The sequence below is a fragment of the Lygodium microphyllum genome, chromosome 13 (genome assembly GCF_053477565.2).
Source record: "Lygodium microphyllum isolate KBCC chromosome 13, Lygodium_microphyllum_v1.1.10, whole genome shotgun sequence".
Lineage (NCBI taxonomy): Eukaryota > Viridiplantae > Streptophyta > Polypodiopsida > Schizaeales > Lygodiaceae > Lygodium > Lygodium microphyllum.
This window is the reverse complement of record NC_141147.1, coordinates 8,296,946-8,314,056: the sequence shown is the minus strand read 5'-3', so window position 1 is coordinate 8,314,056 and position 17,111 is coordinate 8,296,946. Positions and strand designations below refer to the sequence as shown.

The following is a 17,111-nucleotide window of genomic DNA, read 5'->3' as shown; positions in this document are numbered from 1 at the left end:
TTAAAGATGACAATCAGACTTGCAATGTGAGTGTCAAAGTTGGTATGATCTCACCAAAGCACAAATGTAATCCCTTGAAGTGTGCAATCATACTAAAATCATACACTAGTATGCAATGCAATGGCAAAAACAACTTAACACCACATAGTATGGATGCAATTGACAACATGTGATTTGGTAATGGCCAAGAAGAAAACAAGTGATGAGTAACCTCCACTATTCTTGATTTTTGCCTTAAAGTACAATTAGGTGATTTTCTCCCCTCTTCTCTAGTTTGAGAGCCAATCACATGCAACAATAATGCAACTCTCATAGCCACAAACAATTTGATTATGGGGAGACCGCATTGCAAAAAACAAACTTTTTTCAAGCTCTACACTCTTTGCACCCTTGTAGGATTAGACAATCTCTTTCACAAGCATTATGCAAAGTAAAACAACACTTAGCAAGTATGGAATGGATAAAGATAGCAAAAACAAACCAAAAAAAAAAAACACGGACAACTTGACTTCTAAATCTTGACGTTTTGATGTGCTTGTTCCCCACAAGCACTACCTATTTTGTTGTTGAATTGTCAATGTGAGTGGCTAGCTCACTCTCCTTCTATAACACCCCCATAACACCCTAATTCTACTAATAGAATCAAGTGGAGGTTATTTGAGCTCAAATCTCTTACAGTTGTGCCAAATCGCAAATCACTACAAAGAGATCAATCCTCTTGGACCTCAATGCACACCACTCCCTAGCTTCTCACCTTGAATTGTTCCTCACCCATGATGCTACTCCACTCGTTGAGGTTGACAAAAAAGGGAAGACAATAGAATGGAGGAGAATGCCAATGGAGCTCTCACACTCTTGCCACCCTCACTCTCTCACTCTATTTGTCACTTTCACTTTGTATAGCATGCACAAGATAAAGAGATAGAAAGGGAGATAGTGCATTATATTGATTGATGCATTTAAAAGTGATTACAAAGTAGGGCTTGTAGCTTTTATAGTAAGAAAGTTTCATCTTACTTAAGAGTGGTTCTAACTTAGTTATTTCTTATACTAGTGATTTATAAGGCTTTTGAGGGTGGGATTAGTAGGGTTAGTATCATATAAGACCATTAATGGTTGTCAATTGTGGTGACACATCATCTAATTCTAGTTCACAAGATTTGGCACCTCATCCTAGAGTTTCCAATCTCCTTCCCATAACAACACCCCTTATCTACCATGGTACAATCACCATGGTCCCCATCCTTGGGATCCCCTTTCTCAAAGGAGGAACATATCAGCATTATAGTGGCTCCATCCCATATGATATACTCAAAATGGCAACCCCTTGGTTGATCCCCAAATCATCGAGGATCATCTCTAGTCATCCCTCTAGCTTCCGTGGCATCAACAAAAGCCTATAATGTCTATAGGCACATTCCATCATTATCATCTATCAAAGTCAACAAGACATGACTTAGTTACTATGGCAAGGGTATTTGGGTGATCCACTATCCCTCCACCTGTCATATCCGTCTCCACCACTAAGCCCTCACCTGATTCCATCCACCCAAATTACTCATCTTCTTCTTCTCTCTCTATACACACTCCTCCACATTCTACTTCTTCTTCAAGTGATGCTCCTGAATCTCCAACCATACAAAGATGATATACGAACATGAAATCATAAATCTATGTGCTATTTGTTGAATCCTTGGACCATACAATCCATGGGCTATATTAATAACTAGATTAGTATTTTGTAAGATAACCAATAGAGAGTTACCATGTTCAAACAATGTATGCCTCAAATGCAATAAGACACTTTAAACTTATTAGCAGCCAGGTTAACTATTAGTAGCTAGTCACCCAATTCAAGCAATTAATGCCACAAGTATACCAATATAATTTAGTCTTTTCAACCAAGACCTCATGAGATCATAGATGTATATTATGCTGGATATTAGTAAGCATAAGTTGATTGTATTTTAGATTTTCCATGGCAATTGAACCATCATACTATCAAGTACATCTTTATCACACAAGCATTTGTCTATTGCTACAAGTATAGCCTCAAATATGATAAGATCAACCTTATATTCTAGTATCTACTTCTGTTTATGCCAAAGATTCCATGAGATTATAGATCTACACATTACCTTGTAGATACTTACATAAATATGAGCTATATTAATAGCAAGGCTAATAGTTTGCAAGTTAATTATTAGCTAGTTACTAGGTTCAGTAAATTATATACATCCTATACAAGAAGACACTTTGGCCTTATTAGTGGTTGGGTTAATAAGTAGTAAGTTAACTAGTTACGAGGTTTAACACTTTTTACACCTTGTATATGACAAGACACTTCAAAATTATTGTGTGCATACCCTTTTGGCCACTGTCCCATGAGAACACAGATGCCAATATTACCCTATCTTTTCTTAAGTGTTGGGGATAAAGGCGCCTCTGCCTAGCCGCCCGTGTATTACTACACTGACAGTCACCGCCGCTGCACACTGCAGGTGGCGGGCACCCGTCACCGTTACTCTATTCTTTATTCTTTTAGTGACAGTTTGAATAAAGGAAGGCCCATTCACACATTGTGACTGTTGGAGTTCCCATTTCTAGTCTCTCCCTTTCTTGCTCTTGTTCTCCCGCCATAGCTCTGGAGTCCAACCTTCAATTAGTCGCTCCCTTTCAACTGGTATCAGAGCTTTGTTTTCCGACTCTTGAGCTTGGTTCGTGGCATTCTCAGCATTCCATCGACTCCCTACTTGCATTGGGTCTCTTTCACGGCAGCTATATCCGACTCCTTCGAGCTCCCGTCACTCCCCGGCTTCCCGAGCACCTTCCCGACATTGTTGGGCATCTTCAGGGCATTACATCAAAGGTATTTGATCATGTTCTTCAGGATTTACTTCAGTTCTCAGGTCTCACTGGCTGTAAACAAGTTGTGGACAGCCATAGCTTACACCTCTTGGAGCTTCCTTCACCTGGATCTTGCTTCCAGCCTATCAAGGCTTGCTGAGGCTTAGTGTATGCCTTCTTTGGCCCTCATTTGTGTCCCCTTTGGACCCCATTGTTGACACGTGGGACAGCAGACCCCCCTAGCCAGCTCACGTTTTTTTTGCACATGTTTCAAAATCTGGCCCAAAAATCACACTTTTTGTCATATCTCAAGCATTTGGAACCCGATTCAGGCAAGGTAAGAGTCTAAGTTGGGGTTTTAGCATGCTCCGGACATGATGGTGATGTCGGATTTGCCAAATTCTGATGACAAAATCTTCTGCAACAGATTTCAGGTCTGAGACAGCATGTATTTGCATGCCTATGCTTGTTTGGGCATGACTACATAACCGGTTTGATGCCTATTGCATCCTGATTGATTGGGGGATTGAAGCTACATGTAATGCTATGATTTTGGTCCTGATTTTGGGGCTGGAAATACACAGTTTATAATAGTAAATGCATGCTGAATACTCTTGGGCTGAAGCTATCTTTCATGCTTTGACATATGCCTATTGGTTCCAAATGTATGTCTTGGGTTATACTATGATGTATTGATCATCGAGGGACGACTTTGAGCTTGTCATTGAATCCAGATGCTTTTTGGAAGCTTGAGCTTATTTCAGCCCGTACTTATTGACATTGGTATATGCTTTGACAATGATGCTTCTTGGGTTTATGTATAGTCATTGCCTACGGCTTGATGCTCATGTCACGGTTGATTACCCTATGCATACGTTGAGCTTAAGTGCTCATTGAAGCTCCACCTTGGATGCATTTTGGATTATCTGGAGTAGCCTTGGATGTTACTTGGCTTGTCAGAGTTTGGACTGGGATGTATTTGATGTCTTACATGCTTACGGATGCTACATACGAATGCTCTACCGCCTACATGTTCGGGATGTACTATGGATGTATTCTCTTGGACTTATGTCATTGGCACTGTGTCTTGCCTTGGCTTGAGCTCTTGAGCTCATATATACATCTTTTGTGCCAGTGAGAGCATTCTTGAATGCTTATCAGACATTGAGCAGGTGGTACTTTTATGCATTGAGCCGTTACATGCCATTGAGCAGTTATTACAGACACTTGAGACTTTGGGACTTCTTACCTTTTGGGATGATACATCATATCTCTTGGTTCACTGTATGCTTATGAGCTAAGTCTCAGTTTTGGATCCATATCTTTGTGAACTGACACCTACTTGTGTCAAGTTTTGGTAGTGGCAAAAACACTTTGCCCCGTTGACTGGGGGGTGTGCCTACTCACTGGCAGATATTTGTATGACATACTTGGGTATTGGATTCATACTTATCAACCGTCATATGCTTATGCTATGCCCGCATGATGCCGGCTTTGACCTTGGTAATATTTGATTGCCTTGGGATCCGATTTTGGCACTGTTCGCTCTCTTTTACTGAAATCTGAAATTTATTACAGCAAGCATATATGTATGGACTGACATGGATTTTTCATGCTGAAACACTCTGAAATGATGTACTTTCACTAGTACTTGGTGGGCAGTAGCTTTGGTTCCACTTTCCTTGCCATTTTTTCTCGATTTTGGTGATTTTTGTCATTTTCTGCAGTAAACAGCAAGCAGTTTTGAACTGTCTACAATCTTCCATCCTGCATTATGGCGAGTTTGTCCAATGATCATGCTATTTTCAACATCACTAAGCTTGATGGTACGAATTACTCTTATTGGAAGAGCCAGATTTGGCAGGTGTTGGTGCAGAAATCGCAGATCAAACCTTTGAGGTTAAGCGGGCATCCGCCTGCAACTATGCCAGATGAGGAATGGCTTGAGCTTGATGAGTTATACAAGTCCACCATTGTATTGTCTCTCACAAAATAGGTTCACTACAATGTATTTGAGGAAGAACAGAGTGCATGGCAGTTGTGGGATAAAATCAAGAATCTCTATGACAAGAAAAGTCCAGCGAGTCAAATGTATTGGCTGAAGCAGCTTATGGATCTGCGCATGAAAAATGTGACTATGTCTGCTCACTTGAGCCAGTTCCATGCTATACTCAAGAACTTGACTTCGCAGGACATCACTTTTGCAGAGGATATCACTCCTCTTTTCTTACTTGGTACTCTTAATGAGTTATGGGATGTATTCCGCACTGCATTATGTGCCTCTACTGCTACCTTGAAATTATCTAATATTGAGAGTGCTCTTTTGCAGGAAGAGGTTAACCGTAAGAATTTGGATGCCTCTCGTGTGTCTCATGTTATGACAGTTAGAGGCAAGAATGATGGATATGGAAAGCATGGCAGTAGTAGTGGCCGTGGACGGGATTCTCAGAAATCTCAGTCCAAGTCTCGTGGGAAGTCATGTAGCAAATCCCGTGGCAGGAATGCAGACGTTACTTGTCACCATTGTGGGAAAAAGGACCATATTAGGCCACAATGCCATGAATTGCGCAATGAAAGGCACAAAGATAAGGGGAAAGACAGTGCAGGATAAGTCTTCTGATCGCAGCATAGTGCCTGTAAAGTCTAGTGTTGAAATTGAAGAGATCAATGTTATGCAACCTGAGGATGTTGATGATGATGATTATATCCTTGCAGCTTCTTTTAGTGCTTCGCAGATGACAGAGATACACTCTTATGTATGCACAGTGTTGGCTCTTGGACTCAGGTGCATCCTTTCATGTGACACCTTGCCAAGAGTGGTTTCATTCATACTATACTGTTTCAGATATTGTGCGCTTGAGTGATGATAGCTCTCTTGATATTATGGGCATTGGTGATATTAGGCTGCAGTTTCCTTCTGACAGCAGTTTTGTTATGCAGGATGTACGTCATGTACCTGCTTTGACACGCAGTCTCATGTCAGCTGGACAGCTTGATGACGCAGATTATCATATATCTTTTGGAAACTGCATGGAAAATCACTCGTGGAAAACTTGTGATTGCACGAGGTGCCAAGGCTGGCAACCTCTATTCCTTGATTGTATTAGCGTCTTCCCTTGATCATGTTTTGTCTGTGGGTTCTATCCCACATGTATCTCTTTGGCATGCCCATTTGGGCCATATGTCTTTAAAGGGAATGAAAATGCTTTCTGGTTTACAATACTTACCGCCCCTTGATTATGCATGCTTTGATTCATGTGAGCATTGTCTTTATGGTAGGCAGATTAGGCCTACGCATAAGAAGTCTGGTAGGCCACGCATGAGTGAGCCCTTGGCATTGGTACATTCGGATATCTGTGGGCCCATGCCTTGTCAGTCTATGGGTGGTGCAAAGTATTTTGTTACGTTCATAGATGATTTTTCACGGAAAGTTTGGGCTTATCCCATTAAGCTGAAATCTGATGTCTTGGCTGTGTTTCAGAGATGGCTTGCATTGGTTGAGAACCAGTCTGAGTATAGGCTAAAATGCCTAAGGACAGATAATGGGGGTGAGTATGTCTCACGTGCTTTTGAGCAGTTCTGTGATGACAGGGGTATTAAGCGTCAGTTGACCGCCCCCTATACGCATCCCCAGAATGGTTTGGCTTAGCAAATGAATAGAACCATCCAGAAGCGTATACGCAGTATGCTTAGTCATGCAAGTCTACCACAGAGCTTTTGGGCTGAGGCAGTTAGTACAGCTGTGCATGTCATAAACAGATCACCTTCTAGTGGTTTGGATTTCCAGGTTGCAGAGGAGATATGGACTGGAAAACCCCCCTCTTATGCGCATCTCCATGTCTTTAGATGTGAGGCATTTTGCCATGTGCCTAGGGACAAGAGAAGTAAGCTGGATCCCAAGAGTGTCAAATGCATTTTCCTTGGTTATGGGGATGCAGGCGAGATGGGTTACCATCTCTGGGATCCGCAGACGCGAAAAGTCATCCGTAGTCATAATGTAGTCTTCCATGAAGACAATATGCATAGGCAGCCTCAGAGAGTTGTTGAGATCCGCAGGATCATATTTCAGGAGGAGCCGAGTGCTCCCGCACAGCCAGTTGGACAGCTTACAGCTGTAGCAGATGCTCATGGTCAGGGTGTTGCACAGGCAGCTGGGCAGGCAGTAGAGCCTGCCGTGAGACGGTCTACTAGAGACAAACGTCCACCTGATAGATTTCAGCCCTTAATGCATTATGTCTTGGTTACAGATGCAAGAGAGCCTTTCACTTATGATGAGGCTATGCGCAAGGGTGACAGTCACTCCTGGGAGAGGGCTATGCAGTCTGAGATAGACTCCCTGCATAAGAATGACACTTGGGATTTGGTTTCCTTGCCTACGTGCAAGAAGGCTTTGCCATGCAAATGGGTGTACAAGCTAAAAAGTATCCCTGGACACCCCAAGCCGGCATACAAGGCTAGATTGGTAGCAAAGGATTTTAAGCAGGAGCATGGTGTGGACTTTGATGAGGTCTTTTCTCCTGTGGTTAAGATGACCACCCTCCGCTTAGTCTTGGCTTTGGTTGCTCAGCTTGACTTGGATTTATACCAGATAGATGTCAAGACGGCTTTCTTACATGGGGACTTGCATGATGAGATTTATATGGAGCAGCCTAAGGTCTTTGTAAAACCTAGCAGGGAGCATCTAGTGTGCAAATTGAGGAAAAGTCTTTATGGCTTGAAACATGCACCTAGGAAGTGGTATCATAAGTTTGATGCATTTATGCAGTCATAGGGCTACAGCCGGAGTGCTATGGATCCGTGTCTTTACACGAAGAAAGCCCGTGATGGTTCTTTATTGATTTTGGTACTCTATGTGGATGATATGCTGATAGCAGGGAAAGCTCATGGTGAGCTAGATGCTCTTAAGACTCGGCTCAAGAAGAGCTTTGAGATGAAAGATCAGGCCGCTCACATACTTGGTATGCGCATTACATGCGACAGGCATCAGGGACTCCTCTACTTGTCACAGAGGGAGTACATTCATAAAGTCCTTGAGCGCTTCCACATGCAGGACGTAAAGCCTATTGCCTTCTTATGTGAAGGTAGCATAGGCTGATTGTCCACAGACAGAAGAGCAGAAGGCCGAGATGGCCAAGATTCCCTATGCATCCACAGTGGGCAGTCTTATGTATGCCATGATAGCCACTCATCCAGATATTGCCTTTGCAGTTGGTGTTGTGGCACGCTATATGGCTACACCTGGCAAGAAGCATTGGGATGCCGTGAAGGATATCATGAGGTACCTGAAGGGTACTGCAGATATGTGCATATGCTATGGCAGCCAAGATACAAGAATCGTGGGGTACACTAACTTTGATTATGCAGGACATGCAGATAGTAGGAAGTCCACTTCCGGCTATGTATTCACCTATGCTGGAGGTGTTTCTTGGATGTCCAGGGTGCAGAAATGCATGGCCCTTTCTACTACAGACGCCGAGTATGTTGCAGCCACTGAGGCTTGCAAGGAGGCCATTTGGTTGGGCCGTTTAGTTGTTAACCTTGGTATTGATGCTATCTCTACACTGCATTCGGATTCTATGAGTGCTATTCAGTTAGCCAAGAATCCGGTCTTCCATGCGAAGACGAAACACATTGAGGTGAGGTATCACTTCATAAGTGGGGTCATTGAGGACAAGTCTGTTGATCTTGTCAAGATCTCGACTGACCAGAATCCTGCAGATCTGCTCACGAAAAGCCTCTCTACAGAGCGTTTTGCCTTCCTCAGGAGGTTGATGGGCGTGGGATGAGATGACGTCTTTCCTCATCCTGTTGTACATGTGTACATGTTGTACTGTCTTTTTTTCTTTTTCTTTTCACTCCTCACTAGAGCAGATTCGTCTTTCAGTGGGAGGTTGTTGGGGATAAAGGCGCCTCTGCCTAGCCGCCCGTGTATTACTACACTGACAGTCACCGCCACTGCACACTACAGGTGGCGGGCGCCCGTCACCATTACTTTATTCTTTATTCTTTTAGTGACAGTTTGAATAAAGGAAGGCCCGGTCACACATTGTGACTGTTGGAATTCCCATTTCTAGTCTCTCCCTTTCTTGCTCTTGCTCTCCCGCCATAGTTCTCGAGTCCAACCTTCGATCCATCACTCCCTTTCATTAAGTAATATGGGATCGTCTCCATGAGAATAGGACTCTCATACTGTCAAGCGTAGCTCTACAATATAGGCAACCATCTCTCACTAAAGATATAGCTGGAAATACCACAATTTGACTTTAGATAAGTATACATGCATTTGTACCAAATATCTCATGAGATTACGAGATTGTGGAACAATAAATTGTCCCAATGACCCTTAAACCATATTACTTATATGCTATATTAATAATGTTAATAGAACATAAGTTAATTAAAAGATAGTTACAAGGTTCAATTTTTTTATGCGTCAAACACAAGAGGATATGTTCAATTTAGTACATACATATTGTATTCCCTAGGATCCCATAAAATTGTAGATGCATCTGTTACCATAGGTTCTCTTAACTATATGACATCATTTTCTTGAAGACTGGACCTTCATAATGTCGAGTGTTGCCCTATTATACGTTCAACTCCCTAGCACTAAAGTGATAGCCTCAAATACTAAAATATTTAACTTTGTACTTATTACACACGTGGCTTTATGGCCAAGTTCCCAAGAGATCATGGATCCATGCATTGCCCTAGGGATCATTAGGACATATGACCTATGTGCTATATTGGTAGCTAAGTCCATATTCCAGCAAATCATAGATGTATATATTAGTAGCTAGGTTAATATTCTACAAGATCATACATGCATGCAATACAAGGGGAATCTTTTCTAAAAAATCAATCACAATACAAGGGAATCTTTTAGAAAGAATCAATCAAAACAAATGCATTTTTTTCAACTCCTTTCAATTGGACACCATAGCCTCACTTGGTGGGTTATAAGCCCAAAGCATTAATGGAAAAAGAGGTAAACCAAATGACCAATCAAGACCTAGACTACATGTACAAGCTGTATATGGTATGCATGAGAAGTCCTGTAAAGTAACAATTGTGGCCATTTTATCAAATTATTAGTACATGCAATGTAACCTTCAACTGCACGTGAGTAACAACAACAACTGACTTTCTGAGACCAATAAAAAAGAGATTATGCGAATGTGTTGCTAAAGTAGGAGGATGTATGTGAGGAGACAAACGTGTGTGGTCAGAAGCAAATCAGAACATACACAATGTCTTCAGTGAAAGATATGTAGGAATATGCAAGTATGCACTCAAGTAATTCAGAATATGCAAGGCAAGGGATGCAGACGTATGCATTCATGTTCAGTTGGGTGTTATCCGGTTAGTACAGTGGAATAAAAACCATGTCATAGTAATGAATGAATCTGGCAACTGAGAATTCAGAGACTTTCTTACATGAATAATATGTGTATGTTGACTTGTTCCCGCACCTCTATACAACTTTCTCATTGCTTATACACCTTGGATTGTGATGGTGGCTTTTAAAACACCTACCATCCACTGGTGACCAACTTGGTGGCAGAACGAAACCCTCAAATTCACTGCTTGGATTCGACATCAAAGCACTTGAAAAACATCCGTTTGTCAGCGTGCATATGTCAATCAGTGTCAGCCTGAAACCAGCCTGAAACCAGTCCCAGTTCACATTTCAAGAGGGTTGAAATTCCCCATTGCTACTGAATGTAGAAATGAGAGACAGTTGCAACTTGGCAATGGTGATCTGTATACACCCATTGTGGTCACATGTCTTTCCAAAATTTGAATCCTTCTATGCTTCATCTTATTGGCTGAAGCTGAACCTCCATCCCATTGCCAGAATACAACTGCACCTCCTCATGATTTGGTGATGAGCCTGCATGATTAGATCTCAGCAATCCTGCAGAATCATCTTCTTCGTTATTTTCCAACACCCAAGCTCCTCTTGAAGGAGGAGGAACTTTCTCAAACTCAGAACTGTGGGATTGCTGATACTCTAGATAGCATGCAAGGATAGTGATGCAGAGGAACCAACCAACAAGAGCCCAGGTAAGCCCCCTCATCTGTTCTCCACCATAGTAATTCTGCAGAACAGAGATGCCACTTAAAAGACTTATAAAGCCTACAATCAATGCACCCATTCCACTATACTTGTGTAGAAGCATCCAGATGAGCCTTTTCCTTGACATTCGTTCACTGCTGTTGGCTGATTTTTTGGGACGGAAAAATGCATTCAGAGGTTGCCAACAGGCAAGAATAATTGCTGATAAGCCAAATTTCACATGCCAAGAATGAAGATGGAAATCACGAAGCTCAGCTACAGCGAATAGCACACCTAGCAGCATCACTGCAACCCCTGAATACTGTGAATAAACGTGGATCTGGTACCAACCATCATCCTTTAGATGTTTCAGATACCTTGCAGCCAAGACTCCACCTGGAAAGAGTAGAGCCCAGGCCAAAAACATGATGAATCCATGGACTGCCAATACAGGTCTTAACTCCTGTTCTGCTTCAGCTAAACCCTTCGTCAAATAGATAGACATGTACTTGCTGCTGCTCAATGAATGCATGTTCCTGTCCGTGAGCTGATCAGCTTTCCATTGTGTTCCCAAGGCCCATACTACTTTGAGTGGAATCAATGGGTCTATGATGTTCCTACATTCTGAACGTCCACTACAATCAGGGTCTAATGGCCTGCTGAATTGAAATGTCAGCACACCATTTTGCTGCATACATGTGACATCCGTCAGATTTTCTTCCGTGGGATGAATGCTAGATGGTTCTCTACCATCTATCCAGTATGTAGAGACATGGCAAACATCCGTTTCCAGCCAACCCACATATGCAAATGTATTTACCATTTTTTCTCCAAATCCTATTGCAACATAACCACTTTTCTTCTGTGCTTGTACTGCAAATGAGATCCCTGAGTCTGTCAACATCCAGAACAAGGCTACCATGTGATCAGCAAGAAAAGCACTACTGTTATACATATCAGCTAAGCCCCCATCTACAACCTGGACCTTCCAGCCCATCTTCTTATGAAAGTAGGACTGATAAAAGACCTCATCAGGCGTCAGGCGATCAGGCTGCCACTTTAGTTCATATGGGCTTGCAGGTACTCCATGTGCATCTGGTCCTCCTGCAAACAGGGTTGCATTTGCAACAGATGGACCTCCAACAGGGTCACTGGTGATGCAAAAAGCTACATCATGTCCTGCTTGGATGGAGAATGTAACTGGTACTCCTCTTTCAACTTTCAGCACAGGAGCCTCAATTTTGTTAAGATATAAAACTTTGTCAGGATTAGGAGGATTTGGATAATGGGTCGCTGAACCCACAGTTACCAAGATCGCTGTGCCTGTATTGGCATCTATTAGGTCCGGTTCATCTGAAGCACGGGTTATCAAGGGGCCTAAGCATGTATCTGATCCACGTGAAATTCTGAGTTTCAAATGACCATGTTGAGTATGCTTTCCAGGAAGGTAAAATGGTCGTATGCTGTCTGGTGGTTTTAATGGGCCTATTGCCCATATAGCCGTCATGTCTGCAGTAGCATTTACTACCACGTCAAACTGGGTGTCAGGACTCTGTAGAGACCTGCGATATCGGACAAAAGAAACCCCATCTTGCCACTGACCGTGTATAAATTGCAGATTGTTGACCGAATCTTCCCCATATGCTGAATCAGGGCAAACTCCAATAGGTGTTCCATCTTTCCCCCATATGCACTCGCTGTACCTGGTAATGTGATAATCTTCCACAAATGCGGCTGTGTGATTCTTGAAACCGCCAATCACAACATCTGCACTCAGCATTAAATGTGTTTCTACATCAGGTTTAGCCCAGCCAAATGCCATGTACTGTGTTTCTGACACTGCAGCTTCAAGTCCAAGATCAACAGTTTGTGCATCCCCATCGAAACTCCACCGAAGTCGATAAAAGGGATTCAGAGCAATGCAATGATCGAACATGGTGGGCTGCTTTGCACCCCACTTGATTTTTTTAGACGATGAAGCACCATCAGCTGCACTTGCAGAAGACTGTGGAGATGGGGCAGGTGCCCAATCTGGAGATGGGGCCAGTCCTTCCTCTAGGGATCCATCATGAATGGCTGATAAGACAACATGACCAAAATCAGCCTCCAGTGCTCTGTCCCAAACAGCCAACACTCTGAAATCATCCCATGTGTGATTAAAAAGTGTCACTAGTAAAGTCGCATTGCTGTATGTCATATTCAATCTAGCCTCTGAAATGATGAAACCGTTTGTAAGATTCTCAAAGTCATCAGATAAAGCACCCCACCAGTAAACATCTTGGCCTTCAATCATGTCAAACTTGGTGACCTGGAAGGAGCAATTGTCAAGAACCTCTATTTGGCCCCGGAGCTGATGCTGAAGCATACTCAATTGGCCAGTGAACCCCACTAAAGGGCTGCTACGGGTGCAATTCCGGGTTGTGATCGGTTGAGCTTCTATGCAATTAGAAGCAAGGATGAGCAACAGAAGATGAACCCAAAATGGGGTGCTATGGGACAGGCCCATCCTGCGAAATGCTGAGAAACCCTACCCGGTGCGATCATATGGCGGGTCCAGGGAAAATGCTCTCACGTTGATCCAGTCAATGTGAGAGTGATAGAACCAGATCAGCTACTGCAAAATTGAGGAGATTGATCGTGCTGCAGTCAGAATGCTCTCCCAACGATCCAGCCAATGTGAGAGTGATAGAACCAGATCAGTTTCTACAAAATTGGTAAGACCGCTCCTGCCGAAGTCGAAGCAAGATGCAGTCACTTGGGCCCTGTTGATAAAAAGGAGAAACAGCAGATCAGAAAGCTGTTTTTTATCTTACATGGTATCTGTAAAACCAGATCGGCTTCCTGCAAAATTGAGGAGATGGATCCTGTCGAAGCTGAAGCAAAAATGCAGCGCTGACGCTGAAAAGGGCAAAAAAGCAGAGAAAGAACCTATTCTTTTGTACATGATCTGATATATATATTTGTGACAAAACGCGTCGCTGCCGTCCTTTCCCAGATCTCCTTCTTCTTCTTCTTCTTCTTCTTCTTCTTCTTTGGACCGCAGTAAAAATAAAAGTATTAAGACGTGGATTTCCTGGAGTCACAAGGCACCATTAAAGGAGCTCTTGTTTTCTCCTTTCCTTCATCAACAGCCAAGGAACTGTTCCTTTGACCAACCCAACCCAGCCTTGAACTCGCCGCGGGACCCGGCCTCAACTTTTAAAAACTGTTAAGAGCATACCAGTTGTAGCCTGTAGAACCATTTTACACCTTGGATTATTGTCTCAGGCTATCTTTTTTTGTCATTTGCAGGCATTTTTCTAGCAAAAGCACACATATTATTGTCTTAGGCTAACTTCTTTTTGTGGGTTGCAGGCATTTTTCTAGCAAAAGCATGTGATCCTCATGTGCACATTGTCTCCCTCCAGCTGAATCCAGAAGGGTTCCAAACCTAAATATTTAGGATATGCCTTGGGGCATCTTAGAATTGTTCCTATCATGTGAAAACTATCTTTATCCTCTCTCTCACCCTTGGCATCTTGAAATTATTCCTACCACGTAAAAATGCTCTTCTTCTTCTTCTCCTTTTTCTTAGCATCTTAAGACTGTTCCTATCATGTAGAAACTATCTTCATCCTCTCTGCTCTTTGTCGACCTCTCAGGATTATTCCTACCATGTAACACCACCTTTCTTCTTCTTCTTCTTCTTCTTCTCTCTCTCTCTCTCTCTCAACCTTCTCATCAAGAGTATTTTTAATAAAATAAATAAATAGCCAAGAGCCAAAGAATGGCATAGATCGTACCAAGATAATGGCTTACATTGTGCCAAAGTAGTATAAGAAGTGAAGGTTAAGATAATCTAATTAGACTAGAAATAATAAGAGTGGGTAGCTTTGTACATTCATAAGATAATCTATACTATTAGTTAACGAGAAGTGGGGGGCGGGTGCCACGTGGCAGCCCCCCACCTCCCCCACAAGAAAAAGAAGAGAACGTGGGCCCCCACCCGCAAAAATCGCACCCGCCCCGGTGCGAAGCGCCGGGGCGAGTCTAGACGCGGAGTGCCTAGTATGTAGTTATACAAGTATATTGTAAGAGCAAGGTTAACAAGTGGCAAGTTGTATTATAATGAATTAAGTTCCAACGTTTTTTAAAGCTTGCCACTAAATGGCTACCCTTATCTATGGTGGAACTTTTGCTCCTTTTTCTTTGCTTTCCTCTTTTCTTTTCTTTTTTTGGTTCTTTTGCATGAAATGGTTGTAGGATGTGGTTTAGACATCCCTTGAGCTAAGCATGTAAGCTTTCACAAATTGTTGCATCTCAATGGATGAGTTTTGGTAGAATGGATGTGTGCAGTAAAGCAAAGCAATTGTCTACCATGTCTTCTAGCAAAGCTATACAATATGATGGGAGAAAAATTGCATGCAAATGTAGTGGCAACTCTATCAATCTATATATTTATGTCAAAGAATAGTGAAGGTAGACCATCCTCACAAGGCCTTGGCACTTACTACAATAGCATCACCAAAAGGCAAAGATAATTATAGGTAGTGATAAAAATGGGGCTGAGGCAATTAGTGAATTCCCCTTGGGAAACTTGTTAAAGAAAGGTCTAAGATGTTTGTTCTATGATGGTGCATTCATGTTAGAGAATCTTGGAAAATTATATCGGCCACGGTGTTATGGGTTGTAGTCTTTGTGTCTCCTGGGGTACAAACAGTAGAGCACATCAACTTATCCTTGATGCTAGAAATAGCAAAAGTTGGATCAAGCAAGCTCATCTCTCTCTAAATAGTGTATCACCATTCTAGTTCGCATTTCCAAGTGTCTAGGGGCCTCGTTGGCAAACAAATAGTCACTCCTAGTTTTGTCTTTCTAAAGCTTACAAGCTTTCCACAATGGATCTTGGTGTTGTTGGTCCCTCCATCTTCAAGCTATGCTCTCCCCTATTTGCACTGAGCTCAAGTGCAAAGCTTTTCAAAATCTCTCCTTCTAAGAAATATTCAAATGAAAGACTATGGCCAAATATGCTTTCTCTCTTGATATCTCCACACTAGTTCCTCTAGGTCTTCCCATTGTTACTTCATGTCCTTGAAAGTCTAGAGGGTGGTTGGGCATCTTTTATGTAGGGGCTCAAAATGCTTGGATCATCTTCGTGACGTTGGATTTCTAGTGCCATTCTTACTACCTATTGGGAGCTCTAAGGCACCTCTCCTATGTCGTCCCTAGGCTTATCAAATTTGAGAGGATTTGTATCATGTGCGGTTGCTACTAGGATTTCTAATGGCTCCAATGATGTAGATTGCACCAACTTAGGATGCTCTAATTTCCAAAGTCCTAATCCCTTCAACTCTAGTGGTCACCATAGCCTATACTTTGTAAGTAGCATGTCAATACTTCTTTTGTTGCCTCCAAAGTCAAGATCTTGAGTTTGTGGCCAAGGTTAAGGCCTTCTAATGCAATAGTAACCAAACCTAATCGGGACTTGAGTTCTACTATATCCTTAGTATTAGATGTGGAAGTTATTGGAATGGCCTTCCAGTATAGCTCTTACTATTATACATCATATATTTATAAATACCTACATGAGCCTTGAGTTGAATCTCTCTACGTAGTGATGCTACTAAGAGCAAAATTAAAAGCAAATTCATTAGTGGTTCAGGGATCTCAAGATCTCATGGACAAAGGTGACAAAGGGTATGAAGGTGCTACCACACCAAAAAATTTGCTTTATGACAATACCAAAGGAACTTAAAGTAGTAATGTTCAATGTAAAAGGTGGAAATGGTGAAGCCAAAAGATTCTTGCTATGGAAGTGCATTGTGTATGCTGGATTTGATGTTGCTACATGCATATAGTGGATAGAAATTCTATTACAAAATATTTTTTTTGCTTTGTTGGAGGAGTTCTAAGGGGTGAATCAAGGTGCCTGATTGTGATGAAACCACACAAGCATCTGGTATACTCAGGTACAATGCATTGAATGGTAGGCTTCTTGTAGTAAGTGTGGAATGGGGATGTGAAAAGATTGATATAGTAAACCTTCATGGCTTCAATTATCTGAAAGAAAGTACATACATCTAGCAAGAACTTAGCAACATCCTAGATTTCATTTATTTGATTGAGGGGGGATTTCAATATGGTAATAACTCTAGCCCTTCATCCTTGAGTCTATGATTCTTGGCTTCTTTCTACAATCTTGAAAAAGGTATTTCCAAAAATTATT

The 17,111-nt window shown here is 42.1% G+C and overlaps 1 pseudogene across 2 annotated transcripts; it reads right to left on the bottom strand.

Moving 5' to 3' along the window:
- Positions 1-9,989: 9,989 nt before the first annotated feature.
- LOC148026318 (cytochrome b561, DM13 and DOMON domain-containing protein At5g54830 pseudogene) lies at positions 9,990-14,092 on the bottom strand (annotated as a pseudogene). 2 transcript variants are annotated; one of them, XR_015692824.1, is made up of 2 exons: positions 13,835-14,092; positions 9,990-13,668 (listed from the first exon to the last, which is right to left on the bottom strand). The product of XR_015692824.1 is annotated as a cytochrome b561, DM13 and DOMON domain-containing protein At5g54830 pseudogene, transcript variant X1 (transcript). The 2 variants fall into 2 exon arrangements; XR_015692825.1 differs by having other exon boundaries at positions 13,849-14,092.
- Between the last annotated feature and the right edge of the window lie 3,019 nt (positions 14,093-17,111).